Source organism: Nelumbo lutea, chromosome 4 (assembly GCF_056320005.1).
Source record: "Nelumbo lutea isolate HS-2025 chromosome 4, American lotus-T2T, whole genome shotgun sequence".
NCBI classification, from domain to species: domain Eukaryota; kingdom Viridiplantae; phylum Streptophyta; class Magnoliopsida; order Proteales; family Nelumbonaceae; genus Nelumbo; species Nelumbo lutea.
Window position 1 is genome coordinate 62,819,826 of NC_142687.1, and position 8,959 is coordinate 62,828,784.

The 8,959-nt window shown below is 36.6% G+C and overlaps 1 pseudogene; it reads left to right on the top strand.

Moving 5' to 3' along the window:
* The first annotated feature begins 4,029 nt into the window (after positions 1–4,029).
* LOC148860849 (QWRF motif-containing protein 2-like) lies at positions 4,030–8,674 on the top strand (annotated as a pseudogene).
* The last annotated feature ends 285 nt before the right edge of the window (positions 8,675–8,959 follow it).

The following is an 8,959-nucleotide window of genomic DNA, read 5'->3' on the forward strand; positions in this document are numbered from 1 at the left end:
GATGCCACTGATAAGCATTATACATCTACAACTATACTTATATGAAATTAAGCAAGAACAGAAGCATAGACTTCGGAATAGAAGGAAGAAAAAAGAAGAAAGCAAAGGTAAATAGTTCTACCGATTAGCCAATCAAAAGAACTAGAGATTTTCTTTTGAGGCAGATAGTAAGCAAGTTGAAATCAAGCTAAGCAAGTTCTCCAAGCCAAAAAAAAAAACGAGGGTAACCTAACTAAAATCAAAAGTGAAGCCGTTCGAATCTCCACTCAAAGACAAAAAACGGAAACTACAAAAAACCAGAACCAATGGAACAGATCAATGCATTTTTCGTTGTATAAGAAATTAGAAAGAAAATAGATCAATGGAACCAGATCTTAAGAAGAGCGAGCATTATCGAGCCAATAACCTTACCCGGCGAGATTGTGAAACAAGGCTCTCTTAAGAACTAGATCTGTCTAAACCTGTTGTTCAGTGCCGCAGAAAGACTGTGATGAAGAAACCAGATCTTGAAGAAGACCCAAAGAGAAAGAACTAATAACTTCATCCGGCGATCATCAGTGAAACAGGGATATGCCAAGAACTGGAATTGTGAATAAGGCCTTGCCATTCTGTGCCCTAGGATAATATCTCTGTCGGCGAATCCTTCTCACTTCAGTGCCGTTGGGAAAAGAACAACGAGACACTCTTAACGGTCATAATTCACAATTTAGGGTAGGGAAGAGATCCCCTGTTTTGAAGGTAAATCGATTCCCTCTTTCGTTCACAGGTTCACTTTGATTTTTCATATTACAGGGAAGTAAAATTCAATAAAACCGCTCAAAAAAAAAATCAATAAAACCGCTGGTTTCTACTTCATTGTCTTCGCACCGATTGGACTTGTTGTATCTTCTAGCTTTGGGCTATGCTTGGATTTAACAATAAAATAAGAACTTGACCCAAGCCCACTTTACCTTTAATCACTTATCCACTGATGCATATATATCAATGTACTTCGTGTAGAAGAAATATTGTTAGTTTATATTTAATTATTTTTGTGGTAAGGCACAGAATATTTGTTTAAGTCCCAAAATCTTCTTCAGGCAGAGATTCAAGCTCATCCCAACTATATGAGTGAATTGCGTGATTTTATTTCATCATTTTTTAAATCATATCATTGTTAAATTATTGGTGCCTAAATTATTTTTTGGGTAAATTACAAAGACCCCCCTATATTATGGGATCTATGACAAAGACCACCCTGTAATTTATTTTGCGACAAAAACCCCTTGTACTATGACCATGAGACAAAGACCTCCTTCCATTAGCTTTCCATTGAAATCCGCCGTTGAACTTGGGATAGGCACAAGATCTCGATAAATCAATGGATAATAATTAAGTAAATAGAAATAGAAATCTATGGATAATTTTTGGGTATAGGTGATTTCTCATCACCTTTTCTATACCTTGTTCTTCTTCTTTGAATAAATTTTATATTTTTTTTAGGATTCTCGATTAGTACCCTGTACTTTGGGTCTAGTGCCACTTTGGTCCCCAAACTTTAAAATGTGCCAATCCTATTGTTTACAGGCCGTCCGTCAACTATGTGTATCACGTGATGGCATGTGTGTAGTAAATATTTTGAAAATGATAAAATTACCTTTCAAAACGTTGTTCATCATCTTCTTCTACAGAAATAAGTATCCTGCTCATTATGAAAGGGCTGAAATTGAGTGGCTCTAATGGAGATGAGAAAACATTAGATGCATTTCCTAAGCATGTGGGGATGGTGGATATGGTTGAATGAGTTAGATTTATCGATGGTTGTTGGAGTGGTGGGAGGAGGAAAACTAGTTCTAATGGTTGATAAAGAAAATTGAATGACACTCGAAGGGCATTTGTGTCCTTTTGCATGCCACTTAACAGCTGACCAACAACAGGTACTGGGTTGGCACATTTCGAAAGTTTGAATACTAAATTGTCACATTTTAAAGTTCAGGGACCAAAGTAGCACTAGGCCCAAAGTACAGAGTACTAATCGGGAATTTTCCCTTTTATTTATCTTCAAAAAACAACTTTAGGAATTCCATTGATTGTGGTTTGTTTAGTATTAGAAAAAATCCGCCTTTGATCCTTGTGTTCTTTAAAACTCCAAGGCAAGCTTCTTTTACTACCACATAAAAGGAGTTGTGGGTTCTATCCATATATAGAAAGAAGTATAAGTTTCTTTGTTGTTGTTAGTCATATTCATGTCTTTATGCAAGGGTAAGCAACTAAGCCATTAATAAAAGCTTACAAATTAGTTTTGAATAAAACTTAGGAGTTAGGAATCAACTATCTCTCGTTCTCCTATGAAATGGAGTTCTTGGGGGAAGATAAAATCAACCAGTAATATTCTAAGCCATAACTCATAAGTAGCATCAAATTTGTTTTCTTTTTCATCCATTTCTTCTAAAAGAGCCAAATTGATGAGGGTCAAGCAATTGAAAAGTTAACAATCCTAAGACCAATGTTTAATTCCCTAGGAAGACAACCCCACCAACCCAAGCACATTGAGTCTCTGATCCTTGAAAAACTAGTTTAATCCATTTAGCTTGTTACAGAGTAGTTTATGATCAAACACCAAAAGGGGGAAAGGGTTAAACATTAACCATATAATTGACTTGGGGGAAACCTTCCCTAAATGAATTATGCACCACATATAAGAACCCCATGGTAATAACTTCCACAAAAGCCAACAAATCCAATGAGGCAATGCATGGAAGTCTAATTGGTGAGAGAGATACTTGGCAGGTGGAGAGGCACATTGCCATAACAGGAGCCTACAAAAAGCTTATCTCCTTTAGGCACATCATCCTTGTTTTCCATTAAAGAAGATCAGAATGAACAGATTGGCTCGTATATGGAGGCAAGGGACCAAAAGTTGTTGACTGGGACCTTGAATATTTACCATATAGCAAATACTAAAATACCAGTACCCATAATTTGATGGCTCCTACATAAGAGGGCTTATAGCAAAAGCTTGCATGATCCAATGTCTTTAGACCATTCCATCCATGGATCATTATTTTAGAGAGTTCAAACAGAACTATTGACCACCATCCAAATATTTTCTTTAAAATCATACATTCTGGATTAAAATTATGAAAGATTTATTTTGTGTTGCCAATAAAAAAAAAAGAAAAAAAAAACTCACTGAATGCCGCCCTGTGTGAATATTTTGTTCATTATTTTGTTTTTGTGGTTTTTTCCTTGCGATCTGTGGTTATAGAAATCAAAGAACTAGATATTGACATATTCATACATACCTCAAGCAAGGGTACACTCTGTCATTGCGCCTGCTTGTTTCACCTGGCGCTCACTGCTTGATCAAGCAAAACCAAAAAAATAATCACAAAACAAATCACGAAAAGAGATCAAAGAAGAACACTGAAGCTCAAGATATTTTACTCACAGAGATCCATGATGTGATTCCTAACAAATTGCACATTCCCACAACGATATCTACCACATTCAAACAGCAGATTTAGATTACTAGTACCCAAGAAAATGAAAAAATAACACCAAAAGAGGGCGAAATAGAAAGTAGAAACTAGGGTTTAGTAGGAAAGATAAAAAGATAGAGTAAGGATTTATAATGTACCCCAGGCTTAAGAGCGATGCCCTTCTTCGTCTCAAAGCTCTTCAGTTTCTTTATAGAAGAAGTCTCACCCCACTCTTCTGCACTCTCACACAATCAGAATCGTTTCCAGGAGATAACCAACGGTTCTTTCCCTTGATACCTTCAGTGCTACACAAAAGCAAAACTAATTTTTTCCAAGTAATGTCTTTGGATCTCCTTCTGATTTCTTTAACAGTCCATACCATACATCTACTCTCTACTTTCAAATTTCTAGACTCAAAATTTAAAAGATGTTTATGTAGAAAAACCCTAACTCCAAGCTTGCTTGAGTGAAACCCCAAGAGATTTCATGCGGCATAACTTCCATGGGCAAGGGATTGCGTTATCCACCGAGACACAAAACAGAAACCTCACTAATACATATTCGGTTAATGGAATTTGCAAGATCCAAGAGAGCCTACCCCGATTCAGCTGCCACTCAGGTGGGTGGAAGTTGCCGCTACAAGCCTAAGGTCGTGGTTACAAGAGATATGGAGTATTGCAGAATCGTGTAATGGTGGTTGTCGGTTCAAATAGCACTTAGACATTGACGGTGCAAATAAATAAGAGATCGAAAGAATTGATGGTCACTGTTACAATCTCTAAGTTGCCATTAAGACTTGAGAGTCATCTCAACAAGACTCACAAAACTACTAGGGAGAGAAAAAGAAGCTTCTAGGGTTTTAATATTTCTTCTCCTCTCGCAGAAATTGTGACTTTTAGGTTTCACCAATATCAGGTGGTGGAGAAGGCTCTTCCCTGCGACATAGATGAGCATTCTAAGATCTACGGTATGAAGCTATGGATGACCAATGAGGTCTGTGCTAAATCGAAGTTATGGTACTTCGTGAAGTCAAGAAGAGTGGGCAAGTGTTCATAATTAATGAGGTGTTTGAAAAGCAACAGACAAGTTTTGGCAATTAGATTTTTGCGAAGAAACTCAACCAAAATCAAAGAAATAAGATTTGGTTGCCACATCAAATACAAAGAGATTATCCACCGTTTAGGAATATGTTATTTTTAAAACCTTAGGATAGGAGTGGCAATTTTCCCGTCCCTGACGGGTACTTGGGCTCCTTACCTTGGTAGGGTTCGGGTCGAGGTTGGGATGAGGCTACCTTGAATTCCCGATTGGGGATGGAGATGGGGACGGGGAATGCAATCCCCGCCCCAATCGGTCTCCAATTAATATTTATATATAATCATATATAATATATATAATATATTATAAATTTATATATTTATATAATAGTATTTGTTTTTAAATTATTAATTATTAAAAATTGAAAAATAGTAAAAGTGTAAAACACTAAACTAAAACCCACGACAGAGAGAAGAGAGAAGTTGAGAACTCTCAACTCTGCATCTAGAACAACTAAACCCGTGAACCCTAGCTTCATGCTTGCCTTCGTCTTCGACTCTTCGTCACCGATTCGCTGACCGTTGTCACTGTCACCCGCTGTCGCTGTAGAAGACTCAAAACCCTAGCTTTGTGCCTTCTCGAGTGATAGAGAATAGATAAAGAAGAGTTTCAGTCGTCAGTCCTTCTAACTTTCGCCTATCGTCACTGACCATCGTCGTCGTGACGTCGTCACCCATCGAACTATCTCTCCTCGCCAATCTTAACTATCCCAATGGTCCTCTCTCTCTCTCTCTTTTTCTCTCTCTCTCAATCTCTTTGTCTCAACCTCTCACTCCGTCGGGGATTTGGGTCTCCGACGAGGACTTCATCCCCATCGGCGTCGGGGATGGAGGGGAGATTCCTTTCCCCGCCGGGGATCAGGGATGGGGACAGAGGGTAATTTGGGGGTCGTGATCGAGGATGGGAGTGTAATCCCCGCCCCGAACCCGCCCGTTGCCATTCATACCTTAGGCTACGTTTGATTTGTGGGAAGATTTTGACGAAATGGGAAAGGTTGGAAAGGATGGAAAAAAAGAAAAAAAAATGAGTAGATATTTTATGTTCCAGACTTCCAGTTTTTATTAAAAAGGAAAGATAGTAGGAGAATCAATTCTAATAACATTTATTAATTAATTAACTAGCGAGGACCCGTGCAATGCACAGAATTTGTTAAGAAAAGCTAAACAATAAAACACATAAGAGTATACAATTGTTTTATATTTCTAACTTTTTAAAATAATGATTAATTATTTATATTTATAACTTTTTAATAACATTTTAAAATACAAAAATATAAATAATTTATTTCAGCTAAGCTTGTTCATTGAACTGATTTAACTGACCAACACCCAAATTGCCTAGATACTAATATTTTAGATTGAAATTGGGATCGGTTTTGTTGTGGCCATTTGTAAATTGACCAAAATTGAATGACCCAATCATAGATATATATTAATATTTTTATTTTTTAAATATAATTTTTAATATGGAAAAGGGGTGAAATTCCCATATTTATTCGTTTCAAACCAGGTTATGATTAGCACTCCTAATTTCATCTAAATTAATATTTTAATCTCTAATAAATAAAAATAGTTTAATCAACAATAATTATTAAAAATTTATAGCAAAAATGCATAATAATTGAAAATATATTGGTAATGAAAATAAAATAGATAACTAATAAAAATAAAATAATTACAAAAATACTAAAATACTGAAAATATATTAAGTTGGTCATAAATATTGTAATCTCAAAAATACAATAAATACAATAAGTATAATATATTAAATTTAATAGTTAAATAACAATAGTTTAATATCTAGAAATTAGGAGTGGATTTATACATAATTATTGACAATATATTTTTAAAAACATGGGAAGAGAGGAATTTTCCAAAATATTTCATAATTCCCCTTGCCATCCCACAAACCAAATGGAGCTTAACATTTTATCACGTAAATGTTTGAGATTCTATGAAATAGTGAAATAGGCTTTTTTTATCTATCGTCAAAAGGAGCCTTCTCTTCGAATAAGAGGAATAACAGAAACAAGCTAACTAGTAACTAGGTTAAGGGGTGATACCATGCTAGTCGTTACAAATTAGGTTTAGTCGAGATCAGTCCAAACCGATCCTGAGTTCTATAGGCTCATATCCTCTAACCCTTAGTATAAGAAATTTATTGGACCATCCAATCATATTTTGCCACATCATTAATATCTTTCATTTCAAAACGCAGGGTAAAAGAATTAAAACTCTTCCAATGTTTCTCTTAAATATTGAAACATTCTTTCACTTTTTAAATTGGGTAAAATACAAAAGTCTCCCCTGAAGTTTTTGGCAATCATAAAAACCTCCTCTATAGTTTCATTTTAACTTAACCTCTATATTTTTGAAAAAATTCAACAAATACCTCCCTTAATCAATGACCAAGAAGGAAAACGTTAAAGAGATTATCATTTTTTTCAAAATACCTATTTTACCCATCTCTCTATGATCCGCACGAACACTATTCATCTTCTTCCTCACACGCATTGCAGTAGAATGGCGATGCACTCCCCCCTCCAGAAGATTGCAATAGACCTCTCCATCAAGGTACTCCGCTTACCTCCTCACAACAAGAATAGATTCATCGAAATCCAAAAAGACTTCCCCTATTACCTTTTGAAAAGGACAATGGCGTTGTTGGTCCTCGGTGACCGAAATCCTAAGAAATCACTTCTAGGTACATGTCCCCTTCCACTTCCACCTCTTCTGCCTCTTCTTCTAGACGATGCCCACCTCCTCTTGTTTCGAGGCCCACTACCTCGACAACCGCTTCAAGACCATTGTCATCTTTGATCAAATGGTCTCAGTCTGCCGAGTAGAGGTGTCCAATCGCTCCTTGACCCACCACGCCACTTGCCTGATTCGACAAGGATGAGCAATGCTGCTGAAGTTTTAGTAGCTTCAAAAATGTTGTTCACTTCTACATGGAGTTTATCAGTTTCGTTTCATGGGGAATCATTCTCACTTCCGATTAATTAGATGAAGGCCGCTTCAATGCCAAATTTGAGTAATACGAGAAAGGATACACCAGAGCGGAGGACAACGCCATTGAGAGGGAAGATTGATGGTCTTGGAGGAATAGATTAGATGGAGAACTCAAAACCCATTAATCAGCAATGTTGGTTAGGCAGAACTAGAATGACAAATCCTTTAACAAGAAGTTCAGATTACATTATTGACAAGAAAAAACTCATTGGATCTAGAATTGTGGTTCGTGCATTACAACAATTAATGATTGATGAAGGTAGGAGGGCATTGTTTGATGGTAGAATACATTGGGATTCAAGCATTGTTGACTTTGTAAAGACTATTCAGCATGCAATGGATGCCAATTCCACGAACCTCCTGTTGAGGTTTGTAACCGCAGTTTTTTTTTTCCAAAGTTACAAGGGGGTTTGTTAAATTAAAGTCATAATTCATTCTTTTCTCGGAAATCTTTCTCTAGCTCTCCTTTTATTTTCATTCCAATATTCTATTTCCAACTAAACCTGGTCCTTTAAGACCTTGAGTTGATTTCTTTGTCTGAGAGGAGAACATAGGTGCATTCTCGGTCTTGAATTTTTCTCTTTTGATTTGTCTGGCAAAAATTTGTTTTTTTTTTTAAGAATTTGGTCTAGGGTCCTTGCATCCCCTTTTTTTTCCCTTGCAAAGTTTGTATTATATAGATGAGTTGCTTTTCTTGTACGAGTCCTCAGGGAAAGGACGTAAGAAAAATTGAAGACAATAATAGTGTTTGATCTCGCTCTCGCCATTTTTGTAGTTCTTCAGGTCACTCTCTATTCCTTCATTTCTCTTTGTCGATTCAAACCTTCTGTTGATCTCCTTACCATTGCTTTGGCTTACAAGAACCAGTTTGCAATGGATGCCAATTCAAAAATTGGGTCATCAGTTCCCTCTGACCTCACTGCATCTGATACTAAGAGTGGCTCCTCTAACAGAACTTCTGGAGTACAGGAGCACAATGGGGTTTCTCAAGCTTGGATTGGGCCTCATGGAATTAGTGTCCTTACTAGGTTTTGGCAGGAAACAAATAGCCAGTTCCGGCATTTACAAGACCCTGGTCGACAAATACTAATAAGAACTCACTAGACGACCTGCTCTACGAACTCTTGAATCAAGTTGTTATGCGCACCCAGAAGCTAGAAAACAAGTTGTAGTTGATCAGATTAGAACCTTAAGGAAACTAAGTCCATAAAGACCTCAATCTTGAAGATGCCACAAAGGTTGATCACTCCCTTGGTAAGTCAAGATATTGTATTCTACCAAGAACACAAGAAGGCAAAGCTAAGCTTGCTGAAAATACCTCTATATTATTGATTGATTTACGTGTTACATTATATAGACATGTAAACATCATTATCTTATAAAAAACTC